The 17,890-nt window shown below is 37.6% G+C and overlaps 1 long non-coding RNA gene across 1 annotated transcript; it reads right to left on the bottom strand.

The window, feature by feature from the left end:
• Window positions 1-812: 812 nt before the first annotated feature.
• LOC125961427 (uncharacterized) lies at window positions 813-15,059 on the bottom strand. The gene is made up of 3 exons (XR_007472141.1): window positions 13,822-15,059; window positions 7,292-7,382; window positions 813-4,552 (listed from the first exon to the last, which is right to left on the bottom strand). It is a non-coding gene; the product is annotated as an uncharacterized LOC125961427 (long non-coding RNA).
• Window positions 15,060-17,890: the final 2,831 nt, after the last annotated feature.

Raw genomic sequence — 17,890 nt, 5'->3', positions numbered from 1 at the left:
CTGGGAAGATCCCACATGCCGCGGAGCAACTGGGCCCGTGAGCCACAATTACTGAGCCTGCGCGTCTGGAGCCTGTGCTCCACAACAAGAGAGACCGCGATAGTGAGAGGCCCATGCATCACGATGAAGAGTGGCCCCCGCTTGCCACAACTAGAGAAAGCCCTTGCACAGAAACGAAGACCCAACACAGCCATAAATAAATAAATTTAAATCATATGGGCTTCTAAGAAGACCTCTGCTTAAAAAAAAAAAAATAATAATATGCAATTTAAAAATGTGTACTAGGCAAGAAAAAGTAGAAACAAACATGCAATTAATTTTAATAACATTTTATTTAACCCAGTAAATTCAAAGTAATATCATTTCAACACACAATCAGTATAAGATTATTAATGAGATAATTTACATTTTTTCATACAAGTCTTTGAAATCCAGAGTGTATTTTACACTAAAAGTACATATCAATTTGGAGTAGCTACTTTTATACATTCTCTACACACACACACACACACACACACACACATATACTCACTGGAACTTATGTTTTTCTACTGTATGTAGATGGGCATTGGTCCAAGATGGAATATATGAAACAAAACCCTTGATTTAGATAGCTATTAATGTTTTTTTAATTAAAGTTTTAAAAATATATTTTTAAAGTTTACTTTTCATTCACAGTTATTGCAAAATATTGGCTCTATTCCCCATGCTGTACAATACATCCTTGAGCCTATCTTATATCCAGTAGTTTTTATCTCCCACTCCCCCACCCTTATATTGCCCCCCTCCCCCCTCCCCACTGGTAACCACTAGTTTGTTCTATATATCTGTGGTTCTACTTCTTTTTTGATATATTCACTAGTTTGTTGTATTTTTTAGATTCCACATATAAGTGATATCATACAGTATTTGTCTTTCTCTGTATGACTTATTTCACTTAGCATGATGCCTTCCAAGTCCATCCATGCTGCTGCAAATGGCAAAATTTCATTCTTTTTTATGGCTGAGGAGTATTCCATTGGTATATATATGGAATATGAATTCCATATATATTGGAATATTGGTGTGTGTATATATATATATATATATACACACACACACATACATACACCACATCTTCTTTATCCATTCATCTGTTGATAGACACTTAAGTTGCTTCCATATCTTAGCAATTGTAAATAATGCTGCTATGAACATTAGGGTGCATGTCTCAGTTCAAATTAGTGGTTTTGGGTTTTTTTCAGATAAATACCCAGGAGTGGAATTGCTCTCCACTACTAGTAGATCTATTTTTATTTTTATTTTTATTTATTTTTTTTACTAGTAGATCTATTTTTAGTTTTGTGAGAAACCTCCATACTGTTCTCCATAGTGGCTGCACCAATTTACATTCCCACCAACAGTGCAGGAGGGCTCCCTTTTCTCCACATCCCCACCAACACTTGTTACTTGTCCTCTTTTTGATGATGGCCATTCTGACAGGTATGAGGTGGTATCTCATTGTGGTTTTGATTTGCATTTCGGTAACAGTTAGTGATATTGAGCATCTTTTCATGTGCTTGTTGGCCATCTGCATTTCCTCTTTGGAAAACTGTCTATTCAGTTCTTCTACCCGTTTTAAAATGGAGTTATTTGGTATCATTTGCAAATATTTTCTCCCATTCAGTAGGTTGTCTTTTTGTTTTTTTGATGGTTTCCTTTGCTGTGCAAAAGCTTTTAGTGTTAATTTAATTCAACAGATGTTTGTAATTTATTGAACCATTTCCCTACCGAGAGATATTTAGTTTTCTTTTTCCTGTTTCAAATAAAGCTGCAAGGAGCATCCTTTATACAAAAACTATGTGGACTTGTGTATTTCCAAGGCACTGAGTTTCAGATATGGATTTGCTGTGCAATGGATGATTTTAACAGCAGATTAGACACAACTGAAGAGCTACTTAGTGATCTGGAAAAGAGATCTGAAGAAATTACCCAGAATGCAGTAGAGAGAGACAAGAGAATGAAAATATGATAAAGCACTTAAGATGCATATATATCTAAACAGAGACAAAATAAAGAAGGGGTGTAGGAGTGTTCTTAGAGATGATGCCTAAGATGTCTCCAGAATATATCAAAGATACCAGTCCTCAGATTAAAAGGTCCCAATGAATCCCAAGAAAAATAAAAGAAACTCATCGAGATACATGATAGTGAACTCAAGGTGCACCGAAGACAGAGGCTCTCACAATCAGTTATTTTAAAAAGCAGAAAAATAGCACATACAAAGGAATAACTATTAGAGTAACAGCTGACTTCTAGCAGCAACAATGGAAGGCAGGAGTCAGGGAGTAAGATCTGTAAAGTGCTGAGAGAAAATACCTGTCAATCTGTAAATGCATACCTTGAGAAAGAGCAAGGGGGAAATAAAACATTTCCAGACAAAAACTGAGAGCTTTTACAAGCAGTAGACCCTACAAAGGGAGAACATCAGGAATTTATTCGGTTAGAAAGAAAATGATTCCAGAAGGTATGTATGAATGAAATGAAACAAATCGAAACTAAAATAATGAATATGTTGTTAAATCTAAACAAATATTGATTAAATGTAACGATAATAGTATCTAATTTGGGAGGATAAAAAATCAAGATAGGCCTGAATTCTGGACAACAACCAAATGCTATTTGACAGGAGTGACTGGAGCTGATTCTTTTAAAGTTCATCTGTTTTTTAGGAGAAGAGTTAAGATGTTTATTAACTTTAAACGTCTTAAGCTAATAATGCGTGTTAAAATTTCCATAGGAATCTCTTAAAAAATAACAATTGAATGTAGAACTTTCAAGTAGATGTTAAAAAAAATAAAGTGGGGAAATTAAACCCCAGTTGAAGTGGCATAGAGAAAGGGTAAACCAACACATAAACAAAATATAGAACAAGTGGGTAGAAAATAAGCTGAGAAAAATAAAAATAAATATATCCACACTCATAATCCATAAAGTAAAGAACTAAACTCCCCACTAAAATTCAATGATTTTTTTTTTCTGTCTGGATAAAAACAAATAAGTGAATGCTTTTTAAAAGACAGAGGGCACAGAAAAGTTGAAAATTAGAAACATAGAACAAATGCCTGTCATATACTAATTAAAAGAAAGTTTTAGGGGTATAATAATACAAAACAAAATCAAGTTATAGCAAAGAGAATTATAGGAGGGAAAGAGGATCATTTACATAGCAACAAAAGTGTTTATTCATCAGAAAAATATTTTATAAACTTGTATGAATCTTGCAAAATAGGCCTCAAATAAATAAACCAAAAATGTGTAAAACTACATAGAGGAAGCTAAAAAATCCACCAGCATATCAGAAGATTTCAACATGCCTCTCTAAGTGATTGATAAGTTAGTCAAACAAAAATAAGGCTATAGAAGTTCTCAACAATATAATTAACAAGTTTGACATAATAGATACATTTAAAATACTGTTCCTGTCAATGCATAGGATTGACATAGGCCAGAAAGAAAGTCTTAGGCTAGGCCAGAGAGAAAGTCTTAACTTTCAGAGATTTATAATCATAGTACCACATACTCTAACTTCAACATAATTAACTTAAAAATTAATAACAAAGTGATACCAGAAAGAAAAGGATGTGGAATGACAGGTAGGGGTTAATTTGTCCAATATGGGTCCCCCTGAAGACTGGCCTTCCAGAAGAAGAACTGCATCCTTCAAAGCTCCATGGAAACTGGCTATAGTTCAGCACTTAAGATGTCAACTGAAGGCTTGGACCACAGCCCTCGGTTGGATCCTGACAGGAAAACGGCAGCTGCTATACACTTAGCTATCAACACAGAGCTGACAGGAGAGAGCTGGGCCATGACTCTACCACATCTTATTTTTTACTGTGTTGGAGCCTCTGATCATATAAAAAGAGATACTCATGCTTCCTCAATAGTGATTCTTGAAAACCTTCAGACCAAGATGTGGGATTTCCTATCCCAGAGTCTGACTTCTGGCCACGTCAGTTTGTTGTGTGCTGCCTCAGAGAGTGATCGGGACAAGAGGAGACCCACTCACTTATACTCATGCCATCTCTGTGAGTTTTCCCCAGTAGAAACTCCTTCAGCAGGTTTGATGTATGCAATGCTAGTTCAGTTGCCCTTGTTTGTACTTCATGGAACAAAGAGACTGTCAGACATCAATGGAGGGAGTGGAAATTGGCAAAGCCACTTTGGAAAATAAGCTGGCATTTGTAATCCAGTTGTACATGCACAACACCAGTGCCCAGGAAACTCCACTCCAAAGAAACTTGCACACAGGTACACTGGAATGGTCCTTGCTCTGCCATTTTCTAAGCCAGTGAGGTGGCACCATGTAAAAAGATACCATTCTCTGCTTGGAGAAGAGCAACACTTAGAGACAAATGAGAATCTGGGGCGGGCCCTTCTATTGCTCCTCACATTGTCTCCCAGAGAACCAACTTTAGGGCATGAAATTCACAAAATGTCAACTTCTTATATCATCTGTGTAAATAACCAGGCAACATTTTCCACTTTGACATTATGGTTTCCAACATTTCTGAGAAATGGAAATAAAAAATTAAGAATGTACCACTGCAGTCCTTTAACTTTCTAGAATATATAGAAAGTGTAGCCTTTTGACACCATAGCAACAAATGACTTGATGATCAACATGAATTTTCAATTGTCCATCGTTTACTCTGCTGTTGTGGCTACTCAACCAGTATTTGGGGTTTGAGAATTTAAGCTTCGCATCTTTTTAAAAAAATTCTAATTTCTTTTTTTTTCCAAAATTGTCCTGCGAGGCTATTGCTTAGCATAATGGAGCTGGCGTAGGCATAATACTCCTGACTGTTCTTAAGGGTCCCTTTAAAAATTCTTCAGGAAGATAACTTAAAAGCACCAACATCCTAACAAAGACATCTACAGACACACATATTTACCTAGATATCAGAATTAGAAAAATCAATAAATTTTTATGCCTCCATTTCATAGGTAAATTCGAATTTTATTTCGTTAAAGTGGATGTCTTTTAAATTTATGTTCGTTTACTTGGCATAACATCGTCATGAAACGTATCCTACTCTTGATCTGGAACTCATTTTTCCTTTACAGTGTTTCCCTTTGAGCTACGTACCATATGGAGAAATAGAAAAACACAGCTTTCCTGATTATTTACATTCTTTTGGAGTAGAATCCCTTTGGCGATAGCATAAAAACCACACAAGACTTTTGGCCCAAAAAGTCAGCAGAACATGCTCACTTATATGTGAGATATTCCTCATTTGGGACACATTCATCTCTACCTTCTTTTAAATCTTATCATACCTGTTATTGTTGGTAGCATCATGACTGTTCACCAGCATCTCCTCTTCCAGGTGCACAGGACAGTTACACTACCCTCTCCTTAGAAGTTGGCATAGCCATGTGGCTTGCTTTAGCCAAAGAAATGGGAGTGAAGTCATAATTTCTGGATAGTGGCATTTAATGGTTAGGATAACGAGCCTGGAATGCTGAATTAACACCTGTAGGTTTAGGAATCACTGCACTTGAGAGTCGCCTGTGCCCAATGAATGCACTTTTGGAAAGCAAGAGATGAGCTTTTGTTGTGCTAAGTTGCTGCAGATTTTGTTGCTGCAGCCTAATTTAGCCTGCCCTGACTAATGTAATGTACCAAATAGTGTACTTAAGGGAGAAATGCCTCGACTAATAAAGATATATTTTAATGGCCCATTTCATCAACAAATATTTTGTTATCAAAATGAAAATGAAAAGCCCTCCATTGACAGTGCATCTATTATTCTTCCAGTAATTAAGTCTCGAAATCTTGGAATTATCTGTGATTCTTCAATTATGATATTCACATTTAATGATTTGCTAAGTGTTATTGATGTCATAAATGGAGATTGGTAGAGGCTATGGTTCTAATTCCTGTTCTTTAAGTTGCTAACAAATGTTTTGGAGCAAGAGACTTAATATCTATGTGTCTCTGTTTCTGTATTTTTAAAACGAAAGTTGGGCTACAATATTTTAAGATTAATCTTCAGCTCCAATATTTTATGACATTTTAAGATGTTTCTCAAATAAGATTTTTGTTTTGTTCTGTTGTGCACTTATTTTGTCACAACCTTCTATCAGCTCATGTTCTGGGCTCTTGCCCATTCTGCATCCAGCACGTGGGTTTCTTATATCTCACCTTTAAGTACTCAAACATCTTTAATTCCTTTCTACCATATAAACCAGTTGCTAGATGCTGTGAGCCCTGTAGAGCTGAGTGTTTTAAAACCCATAAGCTTTTTCAACTTTCAGACAGGTTTGGAAACCACAGCTCAGGGGCAGAAATAATAAATGTCTGCCATTGCTTCCCTAGCACATGTCTGTGGCTGACATCTGTAATCAAATACAGTACTTCCCCTTCTTGAGTGTGGGTACAACTTCAAAGTCACTGTCAACATCAACCTTTAGGAAGTTACTATTTGTTAATCAGAGATTTAGACTTTTGTTGAAATGTTTTTACTGTGTAATGCGTAAAAGTCCACCTTTAGCAGTGTTCCAAGTCCTCCATGATCTTCTCAACCAACTCACCGCCCACCATCTATTTCACTTTTGATAGGAGAGTTTGTTATGGCTTTATATCCTCACTTGTGTTACTTCCTCCATCTAGAATGACTTCTATGAAAAAAGTCACACCCATTCCTCCAGCAAAAACTCAAACTTCTATTACACCCACTGCCTTCTCCAACCCCATAGGCTCTCCTCTAAAAAAAAGTTTCTCTTCTAAAAATGTTTACTGGTGTTTCCCACTTTCTGAGTGTCACCCCACCCCCATGACTCTAATTATATCTCTGGAATTTACCGGCAGGGTATATACATATTGGCACATAGTTACTATCAATTTTGGTAGCATTTAAAAATGAACGAATATTTATTAATCACAGCTGCGTCCATTGGTTGGAAATATGGCAGAATTCACATCCAGGAAGCATTTATTCAGGCTGCTGACGTTATTTGGTGCACATAGGAATTACACCTTGAAAGAAGTCTATGACACTCCACTAGTCCATGACCACAGTGGGAAACACTTCATTAAGGAGTTCATGATGCTCTCCTCTCTTAGTGGGTTATATTTTTTTAGGGGAGGAATCATATCTAACATTTGTCCATAGCATGGCACCTTTCCCAGGCTCCCAGCATCATCCCCAGCTACCATATAAGGATAAGCAGACATAGAAGAAAAAATTATGTTTCCCTAAAATGCTGCTGCTAACACACTGTTTAAAGATATTGAGGTACGTACCAAGTATGAAATAAACAGGAAGGAAGGCACGGCAAGAACATTTGTTCTGTCTCAGTGTTTCTCAAAATATGGCCCGTGGACTGGTGCCAGTCTGTGATGAAAGAAGTGCCAAAGTTGAGAGTAAGCATTTAGAAGATTCTAACCAATTTTCCTGTTATTCTTTTTTTCTGGTAATATTCATTGCAATGTAATTTCCTTGACTGTTGAATCTCATAATGGAAGTCTGGGCTTATAGTTTGTATGCCTTTGCTTACTTTTTATGTCATTTTCTATTAATCATTTTTAAAATTTTACAAATGCATATACCTTTGACAGATTGGAAATTAAAAACAAAATAAACTAGCCCTTCCCTACAGATCATTTCAGAATTATTACCCTATCTATCTATCTATCTCTATCTGTTCTGATTTTCTCTAGATCATTTTCCTACGTGAGAAAGGACTTCAGCTAGCATTGATTATTTTATGGTAACAGGAAAAATGTTATATCTTACAGATTTCTCTTAGAGATAGTATCAGTTACGCAGTGGTTGTTCAGCTTTTAAGTTTGAGACCTGAAATCAGCTCACCCTCCCTCCTCCGGGTGTGTCGTTATATTTAGAAAAACGAAGAAAACTGAATAGGTGGTGAATAGAAAACAAATTGTCCAACTGAACTTTTGAATTTCCTGCATTTGGCTAGCTCTAGCTTTAAATCATAAATATTATTAAACATGGATTCCTGTCCCAGAAGAATGAATAATAACGGTTATATCCTAGGAACAGATGACATATTGTGCTCAGAAATACGTTTCCGTCCACAAATGCTGGCATTTAGAGGTTACCAGCTGTATTTGGGGTATAGGAGGTATAAAGCACATTACAGGAATATAATTTTAGAGTTGCTGAGGTCATGTGGGGATTTGGTTCGCCTCCATTTTCATTTAAATCATATTCACAAGTAATGCCATTGTGGATGAAGTTATCTCATTAAAGTGTCAGACATTTTAGACTCCATTTCCATGTGCCTTATTATATGAAGACCTGCAACTTGAAATTCTCTCCAGATTAATCTGAGAGGAAAATACAGGCTCTCATTCTGAATACATCCCAGAAGGGATTAAGTGACCTGATTTCAAGAAAAAAATGGAACAGGCTATGCAGTGAGTAATTTGCCTCCCAGCAAAATAAAAGTGACAAACAACAATTTTATTCATAATAGAAGTTTCCCCCAAAGCATACTTTTCTGCTAACTCTGGCATATTCTATTTGCAAAATGTTTTTAATGTATCTCATGTCATGTGCCTCTGTTTGTGAGTTCAGGTTTTCCTCTTGCAGGAGCATGAAATCCAACATCTATTTTAAAGTAAAATTAAAGATTTGCAGAAGGCATAAGAAACATATCACAGCAAACACATAATTTCCTTGGAAAGTAGGCACTCTGAGTCTCTCGCCCTCCAGGAGAAACATCATAGTTATCTAGTGAATATTATCGGTACATTTGTATTTAATATGCAATCTACTTGTTTTATTGAACATGCTCTGATTTTGTCATGAAATGAAAACAAATAATTGTGGCAGCTTTCCTACTGAAGTAAAATTCACAATATACAGAATGATTTATTAGGGAACCTACTAATTGAAAAATAAATATATTTTTATACATGTATATAGACAGCCTAGTGCTATCTCCTCTTCATAGCTCTCTCATCTGGGACTCAAATTAAATTTATTAATGCAAAATTTTGGGGTGCCTTAGTGATGGTTTTGTTTCAGTATAATAAGTCAAATGGAATATTAGTTAGTCCAGATTTAATGGGTTTAAAAATAAATCATTTTAATCTTTTGACCCAGAAAGTGATTCTTCTTTTTTAAGACTTTATCTCAGTTTAAGAAATTTTATATCATTACTTTTAAGTCAGAGCTTTAAAGATTATCACCATTTTTTTTTTACTCAATAACATCTTTCAAAAAAAAAAGAAATATGTAAAAATGAGGAAGAACAGACCAAAATAGAACATCCAGCTCATACTTTAGTCTGAAATATTATTTCTGAAAATACTGATAAATTAACTCATCCTTTTGGTCCTGATATCAGGAATGGGTTAAAAACATCTGACAGGCTCACTAAATGTGGATTGGCCATTATGTGAAGTTTTCAAGTGCTTTCTGAATTTTTTTTCTAATTACACTCTTAAATGTTTGAAAAGTGGTCATGATCAAAGACTGAATTTAAGCTGTACCTAGTGCCTTGCCAGTCAGCACCTTTGACATATGTCAAGATTGAGCAGAGATTTCTAATATGGGATCTGATGTAACAGAGGAATGAGATGCCAAACCATAAGATAGAAAAGCTGAGAGACTGGGGAAAGAAACCCAAACTTATCAGCATTTTCCTTACTCTGTCTTGTCACAGGCAGTGAAATGCTTTGAAAGTGATCTCAAGGAGAAGACAAATTCTGAGTGTAACAGTGAGATTTCAATGACATGGAGAAGCTGGAGAGATGGCTGAAATCCACGGATTGTGAAACCTCCCTCAATCAACTTTCCTCAGACCTGGTGTAAGAGGAATTCACTGCTGGGTCTTGAAGGCATTGTCACATCTGGCTGTGCCTGGAGAAATATCTGTGCTTCTATGCTGCACATCGTGAGTAAATATGGAATTAAATATTTTACATTTAAACTTTAAAAAAGAATAGAGCAGCTATGTATACATATGAAACCATAAGAAAAGTTTTTTTTATTCTTATTGTTGCTTACTTCAAATTATGACTTCTTTTCCTGGACTTTCAACAATCCTGCCCTCCCTACTCCCAGAATAATCCATATATCATGGTAGAAAGTGTGGTCATGTCCTAAAACAAAACAAACTCACTCAAATTACCTTGCTTTGTTGTATTTTGGGATAATTGTTCAAATGGAAGAGTTTTTTTAAATGAAACATATTTCTCTTTTCTTTTTCCGCTTTTCCTTGTCAGTTCTTGGGGAGCTATTCCATCTAAGCACTAGCTTAAATGGTGAGTAATTTCACTTTTTAGAACTTCTAAACCAAACATTATTTTGGTCCCATCTTCCCTGAGTAAATTTCATGAGGATATACCCCAAAGGCTTTAACTTGATGAGAAAAGAGTTGAAGAACTAGGACAGTGCATTGGGGGTCACCTGTCTCTAAGGTTGACGTTAACAGCAAGGAGAAAGGTGAGAAAGTGTGTACTTCCCTCTTTAGGATGAGACCCACTTAGGTACCAATGCACAGTGGAGACTTCTTATTTATTGGAACTAAGAATTAAATCTGGGCAGGGGCTTTCCTGGTGGCGCAGTGGTTAAGAATCCGCCTGCCAGTGCAGGGGACACGGGTTTGAGCCCTGGTCCAGGAAGATCCCACATGCTGCGGAGCAACTAAGCCCGTACGCTACGACTACTGAGCCTGTGCTCTAGAGCCCATGAGCCACAACTACTGAGCCTGCATGCCACAACTACTGAAGCCTGCACACCTAGAGTCCGTGCTCCACAGCAAGAGAAGCCACCACAGTGAGTAGCCCCCACTCGCTGCAACTAGAGAAAGCCCACGCACAGCAACGAAGACCCAACTCAGCCAAAAATAAATTAATTAATTAAATTTTTAAAAAAAGTCTGGGCAGATTTCCAAAATAGGCAACATTTTCTTTGTCTTCAACATGGTCCCCTTTCAGATGTGTGGCTCCTCCTCCCATTTCCCTCTGGAATTCGGCATTCCTCTCCACCTCTCCTCCTTTCCTCACGCAAATCCCTAAACATAAATCCCGAAAATCTGCTTATAAATCTCTTCCACTCTCATACTCTAGAGAAGATAGAAATACTTGTTCAGAAGTATTTCCTGTAAGAGTATTAATGGTTTAACACGCATCAAAGTGAAGAGTAAGGGAGAAACAGTGGAGTTCTGGCATCCACCAGTGGTGGGAGGGGTCTTGGCTGGGTTGAGGTCAAGGGGATTTCATGGTCCCCTCAGTGAGTCAGGTCCATTTCTGAGTGAGACTTTGTCTGGTAGATATCATTACTAGCACTGGTGAAAAGAAATAACCTGCTCTGCTCTGCTTCAGCAAATTGTGTGTATTATCCACGAGTGTTCCCATCATTTAAGTAGCTCTTTTGACTGAGCACAGAGGGCAAAGAAGAGAAAGTAGAAATTAGAAGCTTTCAGAGTTCCTACTCTGTGCAAAGCCTCTTACATATTAGCTCCCTTAAGCCTAATTAACCCTTTATAAAATAAGTTTGCTTCAAAAAATAACAGCAACCATTATTTATTTTCATTTTATTTTATTTTCTTTGTATTCAAGTATAGTTGATTTACAATATTGTGTTAGTTTAAGGTGTACCACAAAGTGATTCAGTTATATATATGTATGTATGTATATATACATACATATATATATTATTTTTTCAGTTATTTTTTCCATTATAGGTTATTACAAAATACTGAATATAGTTTCCTGTGCTATACAGTAAATCTTTGTTGCTTACCTATTTTATGTATAGTAGTTTGTATCTGTTAATCCCATACTCCTCATTTATCTCTCCCCTCTTCCCTTTCCCCTTTGGTAACCATTAAGTTTGTTTTCTATGTCTGTGAGTCTGTTTCTATTTTGTATATAGATTCATTTGTATTATTTTTTCGATTCCACATACAAATGATATTGTATAATATATTTCTCTTTCTCTGTCTGACTTACTTCACTTAGTATGATATTCTCTAGGTCCATCTATGTTGTGCAAACAGCAATATTTCATTCTTTTTTATGTCTGAGTAATATTCTGTTGTCTGTATACATATATGTATATGCACACACACACACACACACACGCACACGCACACACACACGCACACCACATCTCCTTAAGCCAATTGTCTGTTAATGGATACTTGAGTTGTTTGCATCTCTTGGCTATTATAAATAGTGCTGCTGTGAATGCTGGGCTGTGTGTATCTTTTTGAATTGGAGTTTTCATCTTTTCTAGATATATACCAGGATTGGGATTGCTGGGTCTAGCAACCATTATTTATTGATCTCATGTATAACAGTTTCCAGTTTATTATCTTATTTAATTCTCATATTAACTCTGTTAAATTGGTATCACTACCAATTACCCCTGTTTCCTAGATTGGGAAACTCAAGGTTAAAAGCAATTATCCTGTTGACCTGTAACTATAGAGCTGGGGTTACGGGCCCATTTACATTTTTCATAGGATTAAACAATAGCCAATGGTTACATAAGTTGGAAATGGTTAAGCTGAGAAGTGAACTAAGGTTTGAATCGACCCAAAGCCAATGTCAGTGCTATTGTGGTTATGAGTGTGTGTGTGTGTGTGTGTGTGTGTGTGTGTGTGTGGTTGAGATAGATATGTCTTTTTTGCAATCTTTTCTGACTTTCTAAATTCTTAGCCCTTTTCGTGAACTAATAAATGATTAATTTAAAAATAGAGAAATGTAAGGACAAAAGAAAGGGAAAAAGGAAAACATGGGGCAAATATTTCTCCAGTCAAAACCAAAAGACCATTAGGATATAAGAGGAATAAAGCATAAGCAGCTTAGATAAAGAATGATCAATAACACCTATCTGTGGAATGATGCTAAAGTGCTAGTCATTGCCTTAAATTTGATAGATTTTCACACTTAAGCCTCCAACAATTCTCTGAAGTAAACCTTATTATTTCCACTTAAAAAATGAAAACAATATGATACAAAGATGGTAAGTAATTTACCTGAGGTCAAACTTCTAGTAAGATTCAGGATGTACATACTAGGAGATGCTCCTTTCTAAGGCTATTTGATACCATCTCTTCCAACCTTTCCTCCTAGGCTCAGACATCAATCCTCTCTTCTAAGGAAAGAAGGCAGTGCCCAGAAAGAGTTCTGCTAGCCTGGACTCTGGCTAGTTTAGATAATATCATTTTCCTTTTGGCCAAGGTGAGAGAGGTGGAGATGCCCTGACTTTGCTTTGAAAGTTGAGAGCTCAGAGACTCTAGCCTGCCAAAGGAACAGAAGGGAGAGCTCCAATCCAGACCTTTCAAGGCAGAGCTAATCAGGTCATCTTAATGTTATTAGCTGATGGGAAAGATAAAATATAGATTGAAAATGTTTAGGATAAAAATTATCATAACAGGGACTTCCCTGGTGGCGCAGTGGTTAAGAATCTGCCTGCCAATGCAGGAAACACAGGTTCAAGCCCTGGTCTGGGAAGATCCCACATGCTGCAGAGCAACTAAGCCCTTGCGCCACAACTACTGATCCTGAACTCTAGAGCCCGTGAGCCACAGCTACTGAGCCCTTGTGCCACAACTACTGAAGCCCGCGCTCCTAGAGCCCGTGCTCCACAACATGAGAAGCCACCACAATGAGAAACACGTGCACTGCAACAAAGAGTAGCCCCTGCTCGCCACAACTAGAGAAAGCCCGCGTGCAGCAATGAAGACCCAACGCAGCCAAAAATAAAAAAATTAATTAATTTAAAAAAATTATCATAACACAGATAACTGAGGAGATCAAGATGGCGAGTAGAAAGATGCTGAGCTCACCTTGCCCCATGAACACGTCCAAAATACATGTACATGTGGAGAAATCCTCACTGAAAACAAACTGGAGACTGGCAGGAAGACTCTTCTACAACCAGGGCTGTAAAGAAAGCTACGCACAAAGTAAGATAGGAAGGGAAAAGAAGCGATCAGTTTGGGACCCACACCCCTAGGAGGGGACACAGAAGAGCAGAGGGATATCACGAGCTCAGAGATCCTCCTCCCTGGGGAGTGAGGAGCTTGAGCCACATATTGGGCACCCCAGTCCTGGCCTCTAACATTGGAAAAATGAGTCCCTTAGCTGGTTTGAAAGCCAGTGGGACTTACCAGAGGACTGTAAGAAACAGAGACTCCGCTTGTGAAGAGCTCACACACATGCCTGTTTACTCCAGGGAACAAGGCAGAGGAAACAGATTGAGAACAGCCCAGGGCTCTGGCCAGTTTCCTGAAATTGTCCAGCACATGCCCCAGCCCACACCAGGTGCTGGCTCAGGCCCCTCTTGCTCGAGCGCTGCTTCCCACTGGGGTGAAGGTAATGTTGCCCAGAAGAAGAATGCACACATAGAGGGAACTGAACCAGCTTAGAGTCAACCCTTAGGGCTTCTGTTGCAGCACCCTGGGACCACCACCCCACTTAGGGTGATGATGACCACTGAGCATAAGAGAAGTCCTGGCTCACACCTGGCTCTGGCTCTAACACCTTCATCTCTAACCCCACCTCCCACCAAGGTGATAGCTGCCAGCACACTCTGGGGGAGGATGTCACTTGAGCTCACTTCAGATCTAGCTCTCACATCAAAGCCACCGGGCACACGCAGACTGCATAGAGGTGTTCCCACACAAGGATACCCCTTGAAGACCAGGATAGGTAACCATTTCACCTAATTTCATAGAGAGAGAGAAAGTTAAACAAAATGATAGTTTAAGGAACCTCTGGGACAACATCAAGTGTACTAACATTTGCATTATAGGAGTACCAGAAGGAGAAGAGAGATAGAAAAGGGTCAAAAATGTATTTGATGAAATTATGGCTGAAAACTTCTCGAACCTGAAGGATACAGATATCCAGGTACAAGAAGCATAGAGGATCCCAAACAAGATGAACCCAAACAGACCCACACCAAGACATATCATAATTAAAATGGCAAAAATTAAAGAGAGAATTTTAAAGGTGAAAAAGCGAAAAAAAAAAAAAAAGTAACTTAACAAGAGAACCCCCAAAAGGCTATCAGCTGGTTCTTTAGCAGAAGTGTTTCAGGCCAGAAGGGAGTGGCATAATATATTTGAAATGCTGAAAGGGAAAAACCTACAACCTAGGACATTCTACCCAACAATGTTATCATTCAGAATTGAAGGGGAGACAAAGAACTTCTCGGATAAGCAAAAACTAAGAGTTCATCAATACTAAACCAACCCTACAAAAAGTATAAAAAGGTCTTCGTTAAGTGGAAAAGAAAAGCCTACAGGAAGTAAGAATTTATAGGAAAGGAAAAACCCCACTAGTAATGGCAAATATGTAGTAAAGGCTGTGGATCAACCACTTAAATAAGCTAGTACAAAGATTAAAAGACAAAACTTATAAAATCAATTATAACTACAATAAAGTTAAGAGATAAACATGAAGATGTAAATATGACATCAAAACCACAAAACATGAGAGAGGGGAGTAAAAAAGTGTAGATCTTTTGGAATGTGTTTGAACTTAAATGACTTTATCAGTTTAAAATGAGTAGATATAGTTACAGGTCAATATATATCAACCTCATAGTAACCACAATTCAAAAACCTACCATAGATACACAAAAACTGGAAATAAAGGAACAAAAACATACCACTAAAGAAAATCATTAAACCTCAGGCAATAAACTTAAAGAAGAAGAGAAGAACTACAAAAACAATCATAAAATAAGTAACGAAAGTGGCAATAAGTACATACCCATCAATAATCACTTTAAATGTCAATGGGTTAAATGTTCCAATCAAAAGACATAGGGTGGCTGATTAGATTAAAAAACAAGACCCATCTATATGTTGCTTACAAGAGACTCACTTCAGACCTAAATACACACACAGACTGAAAGTGAGGGGATGGAAAAAGATATTTCATGCAAATGGAAATGACAAAAAAACTGGGGTGGTAATACTCATATGACAAAGAAGACTTTAAAACAAGGTCTGACAAAAGGCAGAGAAGGACATTATATAAGGGGATCAATAGAAAAAGAGCATATAACATTTGTTAACCAAATCTAAATCTATAAAGCAAATATTAGCAGACATGGAGGAAGAAATTGACAACAGTACAATAATAGTAGGAGACTTTAATACCCCATTACACCAATGGACAGATCATCCAGACAGAACATCATGATCCCCGTTTTAGAGGATGAACTGAAGCTTGGCATGGTTATAGGTCTTAGGGTGAAACGGCCTATATTTGGAATAGACAGTGACACACCCAGTTCTGTTCACCCCTACAGCATCTACTTCTTCATTTCTGCAGTGCTATCTCATAGAAGTTTCCAGTTGGGCCAGATGGAAGCCCTAGAGAATAAAACTAATGTTTTAAAATCTCCTTGGCTGTCATTAAATTTGGGTAGACAGGCAATTACCTTGTTCAAGTGTATCAAAAAAATTAAGAATGTATCATTTTTCATTATGTGAAAACTCAGTTTCTACTTGGTATCTGTGCATATTGCTTTCCTCATCAGATAATCTTAGAAAGATGACTTTATTTTCAAGAGTTTTGATCAAATGCAGATTACCAGTCCTCTCAGTTAATTCTAAAGGATGTCTCATATGCCAAGAAACAACACTATAATTTAATCAACAAATACTTATTGAATATGTACTATGTGTTAGATACTGCGTTATGAATGGGGAATAGGATCGTGTTTTACTAGGGCAATGCTAGCTACTACAACAAATAAGCTCCCAAATCACCGTGACTTAACACAATGAGAAGCCCAATATGGATGTTCTAGGTTGGGTAGATTTCCCCTTGTTTGTGACTCAGGTTTCCCCATCTTCAAAATATGGCTTCCAAAATCTTTGTCCTTTTCTCTGTTCCAGTCAATTTTAAGGAAAAAGAGTACAGAGCATTGCTCGTGAGAATTTAAATGGACCTGTTCTGGAAATGGTCCCCATCACTTCTATGCACATTCCATTGGCTAGAACTCAAGTACGGCCACACCCGTCTGTCTGGGAAAGGTGGGCTATCTATGTACCCAAAGAATGAATAAAACATACTTTCTTCCTGTTCATTTGCCACATACGATAATATAATTGGGGAGGTGGACATTAGCTAAATAACATGTAAAGCCAATGAGCAATTTTAACTGTGTTGGTTATTTTTAAGGAGAGGAATATGGTGCAAAGACAGCCTATTATTTAGAGCTGGCTTTGACCTAAATAGAGAAAGGGGGAAGTCTTCTCTGAGGGAGTGAGACATGAATCTTAAGGATGGGAAGGTGAAGAAAGGAGGGAAGATTGCAAAGGCATGGGAAGAATTGCTCATGGTGAACAGGTGGGACAAGGAAACGCAATGCTAGAGGCAGGATGAGGCTGGAAACCCCTAACTTGCAGAGCCTGTGGGCCATTTAGGAGTCCAAATTCTCTCCTATGACGATGCAAAGCCAATGAAGAGTTTCAGTGTCTGAACTGACCTGGTCAGATTTACATCTTAAAAAAATACCACTCTGGCCACACCGTGAAAATGGGTTGAGGTTGCAGGGGGGAAATAAATTTGGGGGGCCTTTTGGGGGCTGCTGTAGAATGATAATGCCTTCGAGGTGGGTGATGGAGGTAGAAGTGGGAAGAAGAAGAAGTAGAGACATTTAGGAGGTGAAGTTAATCAGACTTAGTTATAAACTAGACTTTGCTATTTATCTGTTTAGCGCTTTTGCTGGATGGTTTGCCTCTTTATGGCTTCTATGTTTAATGATGAATCTTAAGACTGGACAATGTTGCTGGGATGCAGAATGCTAGCTTGGATAGCCTTGGGCCATACTTAAGCAAAAATGCAATGGAGATGTAGTTACCGGTGGCCCGGCATCCTTTGTTATCATCTTTC

This window comes from Orcinus orca, chromosome 16, assembly GCF_937001465.1.
Source record: "Orcinus orca chromosome 16, mOrcOrc1.1, whole genome shotgun sequence".
NCBI lineage: Eukaryota > Metazoa > Chordata > Mammalia > Artiodactyla > Delphinidae > Orcinus > Orcinus orca.
This window is presented reverse-complemented; position numbering and strand designations above follow the sequence as displayed.